Source organism: Berghia stephanieae, chromosome 2 (assembly GCF_034508935.2).
Source record: "Berghia stephanieae isolate SIO BIC M18660-M18661 chromosome 2, UCSD_Bste_1.3, whole genome shotgun sequence".
NCBI lineage: Eukaryota > Metazoa > Mollusca > Gastropoda > Nudibranchia > Aeolidiidae > Berghia > Berghia stephanieae.
In genome coordinates this window covers 52,745,204-52,761,974 of record NC_088361.1, presented here as the reverse complement: position 1 = coordinate 52,761,974, position 16,771 = coordinate 52,745,204, and the positions used below count along the sequence as shown (strand labels likewise).

Genomic DNA, 16,771 nt, shown 5'->3' with positions numbered 1-16,771 from the left:
GCCAATTGACTTCTGACAAGCTTAATTAAAAATCCATTATGGCATACAGATGCTTCTTGAATCCTAGCATATGACAAAGATACCAATAGCTGGCGAGTCATTGAATTTTCAAAAGAAAATAGTTCATGTGACCCTCCGTCTCAAAGCGGCAGGATGTCGGGATAACAGACCTGTATACTTTTACGAAAAAATCCTAGAATTACGAAATTTTGGCTCAAATTTCAGAACTCCATGAGCAACTTTTAGTCATTAAAACTTGCTGAAAATTAAAGTCAATGCCACGCTACATAAATTTAATGATTTTGACGTCTGATTGAATCTTTGTAATGGTAATTTTTTGTTCTTTAAAGCTAATTATTAGGACTACAATATTTTTCTAAAAAGAATTACGAATTTTTAATTTTCAAGTTGACAGGACTGCGATGAGCTATGTGTTGAAAATTGAATTTACAGTCATGATGAAGCTTGATGTGTATTTTTTATTCGGTATGGTGGGGAATAATTGCAATCCCTTACATTACAATTGTATAAAAGTGGGCATTTCTTATCATCTCAATTCTGTATTCACTGTAAGAGTCCCGAGTCACCCCAACATCATACCGTGTTGTGAGCGTCGGTCACATATGCTAATGATCAATCTCAAAATTGATAATAAAACTACCAGTCAGCCGGAAATGTGCAATAATTGCCAAACGTCGGTACAAAAATATGCGATTTTTTTTTCTGAATCAGTAAAATATATTGTTAATAAAAATAGTTAAAAGAACATAACTCTCTGATTAAAATCACTTTTTTTGAACCAGGAACGTGGAACCGAATGATCAAAAAGGTAAATAGACATAACAGGAAGTTTTATTTTAGCTTTTTGTTTTTGGACACATTCAAAACCAGCCTAGATTAGTAGAGATAAGCGAGTAGTATTTTTGATGTGACATAATGACGTAGTAGAGTGGAGATAAATCCATGTGATGACTTGTTAAAACATCGCCTGTGATGAGATAAAAGTCGGCACTTTATTGTCACAGGTAAGTACAGTCAGTTGCCTGTCAACCCGCACTTATTTACAAATCTCTGACAACCCCATTGTTCTAATAGAAATACTCTCAAACCAATGGAACAAATTCTCCATTTCAACAATATGGAAATAACGCCATAATTAGATTCCATTATTAGAACTGCAAATTATGTGCACGATTATTCCAGGGATTGCATTTTTCAAACTCATTTTGAAAACTATTCATCGATCCTGTTCCGTACTGTAAAAAATCTGGTGTTTAAAATGTTGGCGTAAGTCCCAGAATTGACTGCATTTTGAGGGGCTTTTTTCTTTTCTTTTGTTTGTTTTGCTTTCCCTTTTAGTGATTTTTTAAAACGTTACCAACCGTCTCAAAAAAGATATTATGTCGGGATAAGTTGCTGGAAAATGGATTTTACGCCTCTATAATTTTGTCTCTTTAATTCCGTTTGTCTCATGTGCTGTGTGTCGTGTGTCGCGTGCTGCGTGCCGTATCCGGTCTTTGGGGTGATCAGTGATTACGACGGAAACCAGGCTTTCGCGAGCTCCATGTAGCCGTCAACTGACTACAAACTTGTTAAGAAATATTCTACTGTTTTAACTAAATAATAGACGGAAGAACTTGGGTTGTCAAATGTAACCCATCGACTCAATCTGGTAATATAATATCAGAGCTCTCCACGTGTTAGAAAGTAAATTTAGATTTAAAACTATCTGATACAAGACATTTAATTGTAATTATATTTTTCTTATAAAGAGCTTGTTTAAATTTCTCTCATTAGGGTAAATTATACATTCAAACGAAGCCTCAAATATTTGGTTGCAAATTCAATTCCAACTCCTAGTTCATTTCAACATAATACTGTCTCTCGGCACAAACACGTTTGAGTTCGACGTCAAATTATATTATTTTCAGTAGATACTAGTTTGTATTTTAATTATAATTACTTTGCGTTTCTCTTTTGCAAAAATGAATGTTTTTAAAGTATCACATATTATAACACAAATTATATATAAATAACCCAGAAGTCCTAATAGAACTCGATTGTAAAAACAAATCCAGAATTAAATCCAAGTGCAGGTCAATGATTTCAGCATAATATCTGGCGCTGATTTTGTTTGATTTATTTTTTGGTTCTTTTAAAACAAAATTTCAATTAAGAACCATGTTAATGTGTTCTAAACGACATGTACTTAATGTGCACATTTGGTTATAGGTGCTGTGAATGCTGAACCACATAATTTCAGTGTTCAAGAAATATATTTTTAAGCAATATATTGTAATCTCAATGCTTCAAGACAACGTTTGCTGATATGCCAAACTGACTCTCTCTCTCTCTCTCTCTCTCTCTCTCTCTCTCTCTCTCTCTCTCTCTCTCTCTCTCTTTTGCCTTATACTTCCGTCTTTATCAACATCATTATTTTCTTTCAGGTAAATTTGAATACTTTTTCTGATTTAAAAAAGATCATTTGTAGCCGATTTTATTGCTTTTCGCTTGATATCAATTGTTTGTATTGCTATTCCGCTCATTAAAAAAAATCAACCTATAAAACATGACACGTGAAAGTTTATTCTATTAATCGCTTTTATTTTTGTAAACTATTTATTTTCAATGTCGATTACAGTCTCTATAATCGTACACTAAAGCAACACCACAAATGGCACATAACAGTCTTGCTTCTAGTTAAATGGTGGTGACTTAAATCTGGGTTTTAAAAAGCAAAAGTGAGAGATCTAGAAAGGGAGGCAAACAAAGGGAAAGAAGCAGGAAAAGGGATCCAAGACTACATCAGTAAAACAAATATTATAGGGAAAGTTTTTAGAAGGGAGGGACAGAGGAAGAGAAAATAAGAGAGAGAGAGAGAGAGAGAGAGAGAGAGAGAGAGAGAGAGAGAGAGAGAGAGAGAGAGAGAAGGAGCTCTATAAAAAGAAAGAGAAGGGTAGGGGAGATTTTGGAGAGATAAATAACGAGAAAGAGAGAGAGAGAGAGAGAGAGAGAGAGAGAGAGAGAGAGAGAGAGAGAGAAAAAAAAGAAATGGTGGGATTAACAGACGTTTTAATTTGCAAGCTTGCATTTTTTCACCCTCTATTTTTTTCTCTTTTTAATATGATATAATTGAAATGTTTTTATCAGTCAATAATTTTTTTAAAATGGTATTTTTTAGATTGTAAGTAGAAAAAAACTATAAGTCGAAAAGCTTGTAAATTTAACAAATTAAATGAAAAAGATTTCACGAATAAAAATTAACTTAAACTTTGGAAGTCCCCGATTTGAGAGTTTTTGAAAAGACGAGAGTCAGTAACACCGATCGATATTTGAACGACGAGTTTTCTGACCAAAATTTTTAAATCGTGTTAAATTTTTTCACATTACACCAAAAATGATCAAATAATCTTTGAAATAGTTTTCATGGCCTGATATGGTTAGGCTATCTTCTTCACTCATTGATGGGTCGCCTCCCTTTTTGTCACATCTCTTCTCTGAGATTCTGAATTCGGTTTACTTAATATAGTACTTATTTTGACTTTGTTTCAATGAATTATCAGTATTATAGAATAATTACTTAACCCTCTCCTTAACAACCATAGGAAAATGGTCACGTTCGTTACGATACAACCAACATTTTTTTTTCAAATTTCTCTTGTACCTAATAAAATTTAAAGAAAATTAACAGTGTGTTGTAGAGCATGTTTTGCTGAAGAAATTATATATCGCAAGAAACTACTGCTATTGTGTTTGGGTGATAAAAATATATTTTTGTGATAGTTGGGTGTGAAGTTTTGTGGAAGGTCCTGAAAATGGCTGGTAAGGAGAGAGTTAAGTAGAAGATGTCGACAATAGCACACATATCTGCATGTACAATAATGCTTTATTGGCTTTATAGGAACTTAAAATAGTTTAAACGTAAAAAAGTAGTCTTTCAGAGCCATAAGAGCCATGAAGCCTGAGTTTATCCCGGAAGCAATTGCTTCCTACCTTTTGCATACGACGCAAGGACCCTAGTCTATAGCAAAGTACTTTGCGCCAGAACTATTAGAACCAGCTACCTAATCACTGTTGGATGGACACAGGGATGGGAGGGGATAGAAAAAATCTAGGGCGCACCCGGGATCGATCTCTGTCCCTGTGATTGTGAAGCGAGTGCTCCACCAACTGAGCTACCGGGACTCCCACAGCTATCGGGACCCCCACCTTACGGACCTTGGCAGGAAAAATAAATCGCACCAAGAGTATTGGGATTGGTAGGATCATTTGGGTGTAAGTAAATGATCTAGATGACTGCAAGTCTGTTGACGCATTTATTCATGATAAGAATTTGTACTCATTTAACATTTTACTCAGTGAACTCTCTTCTGAAATTGCAGTCGTGTGAGGGAGAATGAGGGAAAGGAAATATATTATAAAATAGTTCAAGAATAATTATGATTAACTGCTACAATATTTATTATCATAAAGATTAGCACTATTATATCATGGCATTTGTTTTCATAATTTATATATATATATATATATATATATATATATATATATTATATATATATATATATATAGAGAGAGAGAGAGAGAGAGAGAGAGAGGGAGAGAGTGAGCGAGAGAGAGAGAGAGAGAGAGGGGGGGGCTAGGGAAAGAAATGAGTAGTAATAAAAGAGAGGTGGTGAGAAAATATGCCACGTTTTTCCTCTTTTATGCATCTAATATTTTTATGATAATTATTCAATAAATAAATACATTTGATTGATGGCCCCCTTATACAAAAACTAGCAACACACACAGAGATTGATGTAAAGATGACAAAACCAGAGATCATTTTCCCAGAAACATCCTTTCAAATGAAAATTCCAGCTCTTCTAAAATAACCCGAAGCACGTCATTGATGAGCTAATCTAGGATCTGTTGTGATTTTTTAAAGGATCATAACCAAGGCTTCCTTCCGGCGATTCTGCAGCCTGTAATGTGGTTTAGGTAATTCATAATGATAGTTTTAAAGTCGAGCGTATAGGTGGCCATCGCCCCAAATTGGTATGAAATCATTATGAAGTAGGTGGCAAGGGTAAATTTCAAACTTGAATTGTTAGAATCATGAATATTATTTTGCCATTTAAGGAATGGTTTATTTCGTGGTCAATAAAACATCCCATATTAACTTGATCAGAGTATCGTATTTTTTATTATAAATCCAATCGCCAGTTTATTAACTACCCTTACATGATACCGTTTTCAGACGAAAGGTAAGTGAGATGTAATCATAAACCTATCTAAATTTAACTTTAAAAATTATCTGAAGGGCATTAAATTGTTTACCATGTTTGAATTATCCCAATTTTCTAAATTATAGCTGCATTATCTCCACCCGTCCTTCTCTTCCTGTGTGGCGTCAGGCGTGATTGTCTGATTGTCAAGGCTTGGACCTCAAATATGGCTTTTTCTATTTACTCTACTGTATCAAATAGACCCCCCCCCCACCCCCGCATCCATCAATTATTTCAGAATTTTATGCACTATAAACTGTAAATCATCTCGAAGTTTAAATCAAGTTCTTAACAGTTTTACCGAGACCCTAAAGTGCAAAAGTTATCATGTTAGTTGTTTTAAAGGTATAATGATGACCTTTTTTGATTGGTCGGGGCTATTAAAGAGTAACTTAACATTTTTACAAGCTCTAAATAATCTGATTTGGGATACTGACAAAAGATCAATTTTGTCCTTATTATTTTCAGTTACATCTTTCTTGTGTCGAAACATGAAGACGACCTTTGTGAGATGGCCTCAGATATAAAGCTGCTAAAGATGAGTCTGTTATCAGAATTTAAGAACATTATTAATAGATCTATTTAGTAACACGTCGATAAATCGAAATAGTAAGGAATGATGGGGGGGGGGGGGGGGGGGGGGGTAACGGACAACACATACGAACATTAGCTATAGAGAAATCATAAAGCGATATGAATAGATTATCAAAGAAGTGAACACCAAATGGTTTTACCACATTGATTACTGAAGCTACATGTACGTTTTATAGACCATTTTTGAGAACTGGAGTCTTCTAATGATGTTCATGTGGGTAATGAAACCACCATATATACTTGCTTACCCAGGCCAACGGAAACGTATTGCGATGAGTAAAATACGCCCAGATTATTATAATCACCTGGAAGTCCTGAGACAAAACTCTGAATGTAAAAAATAAATTGATTAATTTGTCAGATTAGTTATGGGTCTAAAGTTCAAATTTTAGAAAGATGCTGATTACAGAAATTCATGTTTTAATTTTACATGTTCTAGATACACTTTGTTAAACACACTATTTAAATGTTGTTTTCCTTACGTGGTTTTTTGAAGTTGAATTTGCATGAAATTATGAAATGATGCAAGCCTATTTTTAACTTTGTTATTGCTTTTTATGGCATTTTTTTTTCTTGCACTTTATCCATCACTACTTTCAGTATTTACATCTGAAGCAATGTCCTACTCCATTTTACTATTTATTTTAAAGAAAAATTAATTATGGGATGCTAAATTGAAATTAAATTAAAAATTTTGAACTATTTTCCATGTAAAGTTTTTGGCTATATCGATTTTTTTAAAAATTTGTTTTCAAATCTATTACTCTTACTTTTTGACACGAATGGTCTAGAAATTATGTTCTTACTGGTGACCCTGAAACAAAAATTACATCATTTGATGCCGTCGCCTAGGAATTCCAGGAATTATTATTATTATAATTAGTAGTAGTCGTAGTAGTAGTAGTAGTAGTAGTAGTAGTAGTAGTATTAGTAGTAGTAGTAGTAGTAGTAGTAGTAGTAGTAGTAGAAGTAGTAGTAGTAGTAGTAGTAGTAATAGTAGTAGTAGTAGTAGTAGTAGTAGTAGTAGTAGTAGTAGTAGTAGTAGTAGTAGTAATAGTAGTAATAGTAGTAGTAGTAGTAGTAGTAGTAGTAGTAGTAGTAGTAGTAGTAGTAGTAGTAATAGTAGCAGTAGTATAGTAATAGTAGTAGTAGTAGTAGTAGTAGTAGTAGTAGTAGTAGTAGTAGTAGTAGTAGTAGTAGTAGTTATAGTAGTAATAGTAATGGTAGTAGCAGTAGTAGAAGTAGTAGTAGTAGTAGTAGTAGTAGTAGTAGTAGTATTAGTAGTAGTAGTAGTAGTAGTAGTAGTAGTAGTAGTAGTAGTAGTAGTAGTAGTAGTAGTAGTAGAAGTACTAGTAATAGTAATAGTAGTGGTAGTAGTAGTAGTAGTAGTAGTAGTAGTACTAGTAGTAGTAGTAGTAGTAGTAGTAGTAGTAGTAGTAGTAGTAGTAGTAGTAGTAGTAGTAGTCCATCAGAGCCATAAAGCCAGAGCGTATCCCAATTTTAAAAGGGTGAAACAGACAATAATAATTGCTTTCTACCCTTTCGATAAGGCCCTGGTCTCTTGCAATGTATTTTCCGCCAGATCTAACAAATCCAGCTACCCAATCACAACTGGGTGGAGAGGTAGATCAGAAGAATGCCAGCCATCGACTTCTGTCCATTTACGTGTGAAGCAAATGCTCTACTAACTGAGCTATCGGGACACCGTTCAAATCATAGAATTCTATTTAAGTTATCGTTGAATATGGTCTTATAGGCTTCCGCTATCAAAAGAAGCAAGATTTATTTGGGTAAATTTGATTATAACAGTGGGCCACCACAGTAAATATATATAGAATGCTGAAAGTCTAATCATATATCTTTTTTGTCTTTTAGAAAAAACAAAAATACATTATCGCACGAGATGAATGTCTATTAATTAAATATACAGTCAGCCTTAACAGGCCTAATGTAATATGGACTGTCCTAATCTTCAAAGAATCAGACAACACATTCTCTAATCAATGCATTTATCAAAACGATCTGTGTTCGTTCTAGAGATTCTTTGATTTTGCATTAATATTTTAGATAAATGACGGTTGATTAACATTCCATCTCAGGATGAAATGCTTTTAAAATCATTTTGTATAATAATTAGTCTACTTGTCTCTGATTATTGCAAGGGTTAATACACATATGATTATTGCGCATAGGGTAGTTTCTGTAGAAAACAATATATATATATATATATATATATATATATATATATATATATATATATAAACTTTAATATGAATTAATAAAGTCGTTTTCTTGTGTTTAATCACCATTTGATCTCACAAGACAGAATGGCGAAGACTTGTGGCTCGTGTTGGGCGCCCCAAGGGGCGACCTAAGTAAGTAAGTATGATCTCACATGGAAGAGTACATTTGTTCCTGTTATGATAATTCCATTCATTAAAAACAGAATCTAATACGTTGAATGTAGATGTTTTCTTATACAACCAAAAATGAAAAGTTGTATCAAGAAAAAATAATTACACAAATTAAAGATATATTTTTTAATTGGCTTGGAATAGAATGACATACACTAATTTTTAAAGAACATTGCCGGTTTATATCAACACCAGGTTATGTACATTTGTTTAAATAAAATTCAAACAGACAACGAAAGAAACTAACAATTTAGGTCATTTCTTGTTTGTTTACAACATCGGCACAGCCATTTTAAAAACTGCATTATCCATCATGATTTTTATTATGGTGATTTAATTTAATCAGAAATAAGAAAGTTATAGATTATTTGTGACGTATAATTAAACGTGTAGGGCAATTATTGTGTTTGGTCTAACAAATGGGTCATCACGGCGTGCATTCCCAAGGATAAAACGTAAGAGATTATAACAGCGTAGCTCAGTGGTACGGTCTTTGCTTCGTACCCGAAAGGGTACCGAGTTCAATCACCCGCCACTGCGCTGTGTGGCCTTGAGCAAGTCACCTCGCCCTAGCTCAGTTTGCGGCGCTGCTCTGCGGCTAACGCCTGGGTTATTCCAGTCTTCCCTTGGAATAGATCATAAAGACAAATTTCCCCTTGGGGGTGAATAAAGGGATTTTAAAATTTTTTTTATTTTTATATTTGACAGGAATAAGATATGTGAAAAGTTTCATCCAACATCTGATGCCTGCAAGATATCAGCTTTCAGGCAGCACTTGATTTGTAAACTGATATTGACATGTTATAAGTTATAAATGTGAACCTGATCTTGGATTATGATTTCAATATATGAACCGAATACTGTTTGGAATTTGAATATGTAGAAGCCATCAAAATATTTGGCATGCACTTCACTTTATCAGGTAGGTTTTCCACTTGAGTCCGCTATCTTGAAAAAAAGAAAGGTTATATCTTATAGCACTTATCCACAGTAAACAATATGCTCAAGGGCTTTACAATGTTCCTTATATAATGAATATAGAACAGCGTACATAGAATCTATTGAATGATCCATGCATCTGTTGGGCGATTGTACACATGTAATGATTCAAATCATGGCGATTATTCCTGCAATCATTTATGCACTAGAATGAATATAAAACTTACCTTTAAACATATATAAACATGGTAATCCAAATTCTTGTGGCCTCATCATTGTGACTTTAAAACCTCTCAAACGGACCCAACATGTCATTCAGCCAATAATTGGAATACGTTATCAGACTCTACGAGTAGCATGAAACCATGAGTAGAAATCCGATAAATAAATTAGTCTCCTATACCATTGCTTGAACACCAAATTATATTATAGGAAACCTCACTTCAGGCTCTGAAGATCTTAAAGCTTCTTGGGAATTGGATAGGTGCATCAATTTGGGTTATGTGACCTGCAAATACGCACACGTCGGTTATTATAAATAGTTCGAAGTTGACGTCACTCGGGTCTTTGTAATTGTTTTTTGCCATCCGTGTTTATGAGTAATTCTCACTAACTCTATTGACCAGACTATAAACGTTCATGGTTACAAACAGTTTTGTGTGTTGGTCTGTTATACTTCCGGATGGCAATGTTGTGAACTTCTTAGCCAAGCGCATACTATCTATACCTGAAACTGTGTAAAATCAGAAGAAAAGCCGTTCTCACCAAGGACGTCTCATCTAATAATGAATTTAATAATTGATTACGGAATTTCAGACACGGCCATGATATGTTTTGATTCGTGTTGCTTGCCAATTCCAGACGAATGGACATTCCTCTGTCTCATTGTGGAATGAGGTTTTATGTGATAATGATATTAAAGTCAAAACTAATTTATCGAAAGTTTTTAGTTATTCGTTTTGCCTGGCACCAGTATTGTTATACAACATTGTACCTCTGGGCCACCGACAACAATCTTGCGAATCTTAGTCCTTGAAGCAGGCTTGATTCCAATAGATTAGGTGACCACTTCGACGATCTACTAAAGTGTCATATTCCATCTTGATCCGCCAAGCACTAATAATTACATGTATATATAGAGAGAAAAAAAGACTCACGTGTCGTGGCCATGTATAATCAGCATCTTAATTATGACCAAAGGGGTGTTATGGCATAGAATGTACCAACTATTATAGTAGTAAGTGATTTAGTAAGGCTTTTATCTTAAAACTAGAAACAAAGACAGGAGGCAGCGTGGCTCAGCGGTACGGTCTTTGCTTCGTACCCGAAAGATACCGGGTTCGATCACCCGCCCCTGCGCTGTGTGGCCTTGAGCAAGTCACCTCGCCTTAGCTCAATGTGTGACGCTGCACTGCGGCTGACGCCTGGGTTATTTCAGTTTTCCCTTGGAAACTACCCTTGAGAAAAATTCCCCCCATGGTACGATTAAAGGGAATTTAAGAACTAATCAAATGCCGTCTTCTAAAAAAACGGGAAAATGAATGGAGCAGACACTTGTGTTGATAGTAACAAGAAATTAAATGAAGTGAGCAGAGAAGTACCGTAGACGATAGAGAATAAAAACTTTGCGGCGATGTGGATTCAAACCCCATGATCGACTGTTCCGCCTGGCCACGAGAGGGAGTGGTGGATGGGATAATTGCTGAGCGTCCCTCTCGTAGCCTTTTGATCAGGCCATAGTCGTTTTGACTGTTAAATGTAAAATATGACTAAGGAGATACTACTTAACTTTATAATAGAATAGAAAAACACCAGGGATCAAAATGAATGATGTAAATTTTGTGATGCTTTTAACAATGGTCTGAAGTGGAAAGACCAAGCCAAGATAGTACTAAACAAAATGAGCAAAAGATTTTAAAAAAAAGAAATTATACATTTTCAACTTGACAAAAATGACTAATCACTTTTTAAAAAAATATTCCTGATCATCTGATGTTTCTGAATACCTATCTGTGGAGGTAATGTTAGCAAAAACGAAAAAGAACAGGTTCTCAATGCATACAACAAAAGCCACTCTAAACAGCACCCACACTTTCGACGACCTAAACCGAAATCTTAGCAATAAGTAAGATTGAGAAAATTATACCCCATGCACAAAACGCAATATAATTTCCTCGTTGTATTAATAAAGCTCATCTATCTTAGCTTAAGTTGTATAATGTAACTAGACGTGTTTCGTCAAACCTAACAATCAGGCGATATTGAACATGATCAAGACAGGGTGGAAATCAACAAAAGCAAATTCTGGACAAGTCATTGTTTTCCCAGACAAAGCACTTTGCAGGCATTTCCTCTCTATTGTGGTAGACGATATAATATATTGTTTTAAAAACGTTTTTTTTAAAAAATCACGATGAAATTGTGATACATATTCAAACATTATTTAATAGACCATGAAATTGAATGGAGGTGACAACAATGATAAGCCAACAACTATTCGTGGCATCATATGACATTGACGTCATATATTAAAGAAAAGCCTATCCATAATATAGACCTCTTTTGAATTCAAAATATATATTATTTCATCTCGTGGCCAAAGTGTATTCTATGTTAAGTAACGAAAAAGCGATTAGCCAGATATTCTTGCATGTATTGTGGTTGCCATAGAATCAGCCTTGGCGTTTGGACGATTATAATATTAATTTACAAAGTCCATCTTGAAATGAAAAGGAAATCAAACGAATAAATACCTTTAACCAGTTAACTGTTGCACTCTGGAAAGACTTTCGAATTTCCTGATTTTGTTTTTTTTTCCCAAGATGAGAGTCATTTAAATTGATCAAGAATTTATGAAGCAAGAATTTTTTGGCCAAATATTTAAATAGCCTACGTGTCTTCCCGGAGTACTGCAGTTAATTTGCAGTTGATTTTGGTGTGATCTACTCGCAAAATGTGAACTAAAATTTGGACTAACGGAACCATTTTCTGGGACAGTGTTCGTATTATTAGAGTCACTACGGAGAGGTTATGTGATCATATTTATTGCCACCAAGCACTATCTCATCGATTCTCCATAATCATTATTGGTTGGTTGTAGAGATATTTCATACTCTATAATATTACGTTGTCAAGAGCTATCTCCGACAGAATCATGTTATCAAAATCATATTCTTTTGTGGATGCATTTTTTCTCTATTTAATCCGTCCGTTTTCCTCTTTAACTGCTACTAGATGTTCGCTTACATTTAATTTCTTGGTGGCATTTTAAACATTTGATAAAACAACTTCAAAACATTTTACACTGATTTTCTTTTCGCTTTGACGCATTGAAAATATATGTTTCTCTCCAAAGATTTAGTTTTACTTTTCAAATTTACTTAATTATTGCATATAAACAATAAAATGAACAATTGCATTCAACTCAAACTAATATATTTATGAACCATTTTACATATATTGAGTATTTATTCCTCCATACTTAATTGTTGGCACTTAAAACACATTTTTAAAAATAACAAAGAAATAAAGACTTGGTCTAAAAGTATATGAGGTTTTACTCATTTTTCATTATATCGTCAAATAACCCCCCCCCCACCCCCCCCCCACCCCGGGAGAACCGTGTGTTTTAAAACAGCCTTCTAAAGAAATTGCCGAGGGGTCTGAAAACGATAATGTGACGCATTACCGCGATACGAGAGTCTCAACAAATAAAATTTACGCCGTAATTCAACTCAAATTTATATTTTAATACTGACATTTTTCTTTTTGGCCTACATCATTTCATATTAATACATGCTGATTTTTTTCTGTTAGCTAGAATTGATTAGGCTTATTTTTTATAAACTGATTTTGTTTTGTTAAGTAATTTTATCTTAGAAAAACTCTTTTTAGCGATGTTATCCTGCATATTGTTGTTATTTAAAAAGAATCTTCATTAATCCTATTTGTTGAATTATAATCTCATCCGCTGGAGCATTAATGGGAGAATATTCCTGTTTACATCGTGTATGTTGATTATCCATGAAAAATCCATATAAATTGATTTTTAAATTTCTAATAATAACATCAAACAAGCATTAAATAAAATATAAATTAAAACTTTTGTACACATTTATGTAGGAAACAAACATTAAAGATCTAGAATGGCAATAAAAATCATGCTTCTAATTTTAATTTGTTTGCAGCGATATTTTACTTCTTCTATTTTAGCATTACAAGGCATGCAAAGGTCAATAGATCTATTCAACAGTTATTTATGATATGATGATATAATGATCTGAGCACTTTAAATGGAAATTTTCAATATTAAATAATAACAGATTCTTCAACTCCTTCGTTGGAAATTTGAACGAGTTTTAACCTTTTGTCCATTGGATGTGGTCATAAAATCCTACCTTATTTCCTTTCACCAAGGGGCGCAACTCAGCATAAATTATGTGTTACATGATTTAAAAATTATTTATGAGATAACTACCAATGATATTTCAATGAAATAAAAAGAAAAAGGAAGGGAAAAGAATAAACTTTCATATAATTCTCCATCATTTATATCAATATTATCATCATCAAGCTGGTCACGAGGTAAGTCAGTCAGAAAGCTGAACGTCATTTTGACCATGAAAATTTTTAGCGTGCTTGAACAATTGTAAATTTGAGATCGTGGAGAATTCTGAGACAAAATTTATATTCAATGAAAGGAAATTCATCTAGGAATTTGGGCGACGCCTAGTGTATATACATATATATATATATATATATATATATATATATATATATATATATATATATATATATATGTTTGTGTGTGTGTGTGTGTGTTTGTTTGTGTGTGTGTGTGCAATTTCGATTACGCTATAGTAAAATTGGGTTTTCACCAAAATCAAAGGGGCATATTAATATATTTCTCAGTATATCTATATATTAATTCACAGCTGAATCCAGTGTGGTAATGTTGCAAAAATATTATCCAAGAATGCAATGACATATCTAGAGATTGTCATTGTTCAAATAATTATGTAAATAGTGCAGCTGGATCCAAAATTCAACAAATGTGAGACAAACATAAGCCACCCCATGCCGAAAGACTTTATCCATTGATAGAAAGATGAAGTAATAACTTAGTTGAGCTATACTAGATCAAATACTCGTGTCGATTCGACATTCATATGATTATTTTATTTCACTCAGCTTTACCAAAAAGTGGCAGTATTGCATTTAGCTAAACTTTACAATGTTTACGGTTGATCAAAACTTTAGACATAAAAACCATATCTTAAAACACTTATTGTAACAAATTATTCAATGTTAATTCCATGTAATATTAAGTCGCCAGTTTTGTAATCTGTTCATAGAAATATATATATATATATATATATATATATATATATATATATATATATATATATATAGAAACTGATGTAACTATAATTACCGTGTTATAATTGCATTATATCTTTGTTTTCATCAAAGGAGTTGGCATTTTCTGGGATCAGGCTCGGATTTCCAAAGCCCGAACTGCGTCATACTTTACTCCGAGCTATTGAATGACAATAGGAAACACCTCGACATCGCCATTTTCTCATTTCTTATTGCTCTGCAGTGTTTCACTCATCATGTTTTGTTGACAAAAGGGAAAGCCAAAAAGTCCGCATTATCTATTATCTTCGTTGATTAGATTGAAGCTTCTATTTTATTTCCTATTGTTATTTTTTTCTCCGAACTTCAAGCTACAGCATTTCCATTCTTTCAACGATTGGGAAAACGATACCGTAAGGCGTCTAGTGTAAGTGGAGTAGATCCTCGCACACAAAGGTTAAATTCCCAGACATGTTTATTTGATTGTGGATTGAGTGTGAGACAGGGCAACCTCTGACCCGTTTTGGAGTGTTATGTAAACGAAATGACGACATTGTGAGTAAGGAAGGCGATGGATTGGCAACGTGATACACGTCCTGGGTTGTGTTGATATCAGTAATTATTGATGCTGAAGCAGTTGGTGTGGTTGTAAAATCGTTTACGTCACTGCTGTTTTTCTTATTTTTACTGTATTGATGATGGCGATGGGGGGTAAGAACGATAATTACAATGAATATTATCTAACACACTGCTTCGATCTGGTATTGCTCTACCTCTACCCACCCCGAAGATAATAAAGTGAAATGAAAGCAAGCTTAGAATAACCATTTGTAACGTCAGATTATCAAGCTTAAATTTTATTTAAAATATTCTTTAATGATATTGCATTTAAACGTTTTGAACATGTCTTTTATTCACAGATTGCGAAATTGGAATCGAATGAGGGGTGGAATAAAATATTTCTTGCACTCTTACAGTCGATTGAGGGGTGGAAAAAGTGATTTCTTACACTCTTGAATTTTGAAATTCGAGCTCAGTTCTCAACGAGCACTTGCATGATCGTGCATCGATTGAGAATTCCATAAAACAAGAGTGTAAGAATCGTATAAATGTTATATAGAGATGAACACAATAGAACTGAATTTAAGGTTAAAATAATCAGAAAAATATCTGTCTATCTATATATTATTTAAACTATTGCACTTCAAAGAACTCTTTTATTTTCCTCAATAAATCTTTAAATTCAAATCATGCGAGATAATTTTACGCCTTGGGATCGGAAGGTCCTGGGTTCGAGTCCTGTGCTGTTGGCTAGGGTCCCATAGTAAAGCGCTTTGAGCATTTTTACTAAACACTCGCTATAAAAAAGCTCATTTATTATTATTATTTTTTTAAAAACTCAATATTATCTGAATAATATATTTTTCATATTTTTAATGTTAAAGAAAAAAAACAAATCACTCTCTCCGATGAACCCCTTCATTTTAACTCAAATCTTATACGTCAGGATGTACAGCATCTAGTTCACTGTGGCATAATACTGTTTTGGGAAGATTGGTCACCTTTGTGTTGGACACGCATTGAATATAATAAATACTGGTGTGTGCCCGTTGTTTAGGGTGATGGGCTTACTGTTATAATCTATAAAAGGTCACCAAAAAAAGTCCTTAAGAGACATTGGGCGCCACGTAGCCGATGTTCATACCGGTTCTAGAGCTCGGAACGGACAATAGCAATCGCTTGCTACACTTTAGATGGGACGATGGTCTTCGCAAAGTACACCCCCCCCCCCCCCCCCCCCCCCCCCCCCTCAGATCTAACAGGCCCAACTACTCAACAGCTGGGTGGGCTGGAGGGGTCAGAAAAAAATCTCGAGTGCACCCAGGATCGATCTCGGTTCCTTTGGTTCTGAAGCGAGTGCTCTACCAATTGAATCGTCTATCGGAATGCCCATAAAAAGGTCACTCATTGTACTATCTAAAGATATTTTGCTTCGAATTATTGTAAACTCTCTTCTTATCGAGAGGACTACGGAGTACATCTAGTACATTACACACGCTTCATACAAAAATAGATCCCATACAACATACGTTATATCGAGATTGATTTTTATTGTACCTTTCATGTTATCTTTAATTAGTAATAGAGCATTTTGTTGTCATATGAACCTAAACGGAGGCTGGTCTTCGATAACCTAAC

General features: G+C 34.0%; 1 protein-coding gene and 1 long non-coding RNA gene across 7 annotated transcripts in view; one reads left to right on the top strand and one right to left on the bottom strand.

Annotated features, from left to right (window-relative positions):
• The window catches only part of LOC144965144 (corticotropin-releasing factor receptor 2-like), a 159,729-nt gene that overhangs the window by 60,618 nt on the left and 82,340 nt on the right, over positions 1 to 16,771 (bottom strand). The gene's annotated exons all lie outside the window — the stretch shown is intronic.
• On the top strand, positions 1,062 to 15,416 carry LOC144963680 (uncharacterized). Of its 2 annotated transcripts, none has more exons than XR_013643664.1 (3): positions 1,062 to 1,287; positions 8,984 to 9,197; positions 14,687 to 15,416. It is a non-coding gene; the product is annotated as an uncharacterized LOC144963680 (long non-coding RNA). The 2 variants fall into 2 exon arrangements; XR_013643665.1 differs by lacking the exon at positions 1,062 to 1,287 and adding an exon at positions 8,193 to 8,240.